Here is a 1,068-nt window from a genome sequence, read left to right as displayed (position 1 = left end):
TCATCGGAGTTTATTTCCACATTTGTGGTTCAAATCGATGTGAAAAACTACTGTTTTAGACACATACTTTTATGCGAAAACAAGTTCTTCTCTTGATTTTTTTTTCTTGTGTTGACAGATTGCTGAGAAAATGCAAAGGAACAAAAGAGAACAAAAGCAGAAACCAGAGCAAGCCAAAACTAGCCAAAATTTAAGAACTAGTAAAAGAGAATGGCAAAGCCAACACAGAGCAAAACTCCTACGGCTACGGTTGAGGATTAGATTGTTTTCTAATTCTAAGTTCAGATTGGTGTGAAAACAAGTTGCTCACGACATTCTTAATGTTCCACCATTACATCTCTAAAGGTTTGGTTACAGACAACATAAAATGGAAATCACTCATCATGCCACAACCCTCTACTCAGTTGAGAACGGGAAGGATTAGAAATTAGTTAGTTTGAGGCTAAGTTTGTGACTGTTGAAATGCTAAGTTATCTTACAATTTGATGTGGAAAATACCTATAAAAAGGCTATGTTTGTGATTGCTAATCAATTGATTTCTTTTTCAATTTAGTGAAAAAAAACAGCCATGAAATATGAAAAAGTAAGCTATTCCAAACATTTAAATAGGCAAAAATAATTCGGTGAATGGAACTACCAAAATCTACGACGATGCCAAGCTACTCTATTCTTTAATAGCATTTTTTAAACAAGGCAGAAGACTTGTTATTTTCATTATTTAAGAAGAGAGTGAGAAATGTCTGCTTGACTAACCAGAAACCGGGTTAAAACCGATACAACCTAACCCATATAACATGAGCATCAGCGACCCGACCTGGCCACTCACAAGGAGACCACGGAGGATGGTTACAACAGAATATTGAAGAGGTAATTGTCCGCGTTACTTTAATACTGAACCTGCTGTTGGACGCTTGTTCTAGACATGCTAGGGATCAACTCCTCGTGCTTTGGCGTTAGTTCACCATATGAGACAAAAGGCTTAGGGTTTTCCGCCTCCTACCAGCATCGCCCCGTCTCCAATGGCACTAGAGCCATTTGAGAGCGGTGGATCCCGGCCCTTGCCGGCGG

This window comes from Triticum aestivum, unplaced genomic scaffold, assembly GCF_018294505.1.
Source record: "Triticum aestivum cultivar Chinese Spring unplaced genomic scaffold, IWGSC CS RefSeq v2.1 scaffold28729, whole genome shotgun sequence".
NCBI classification, from domain to species: Eukaryota; Viridiplantae; Streptophyta; class Magnoliopsida; order Poales; family Poaceae; genus Triticum; species Triticum aestivum.
This window is presented reverse-complemented; position numbering follows the sequence as displayed.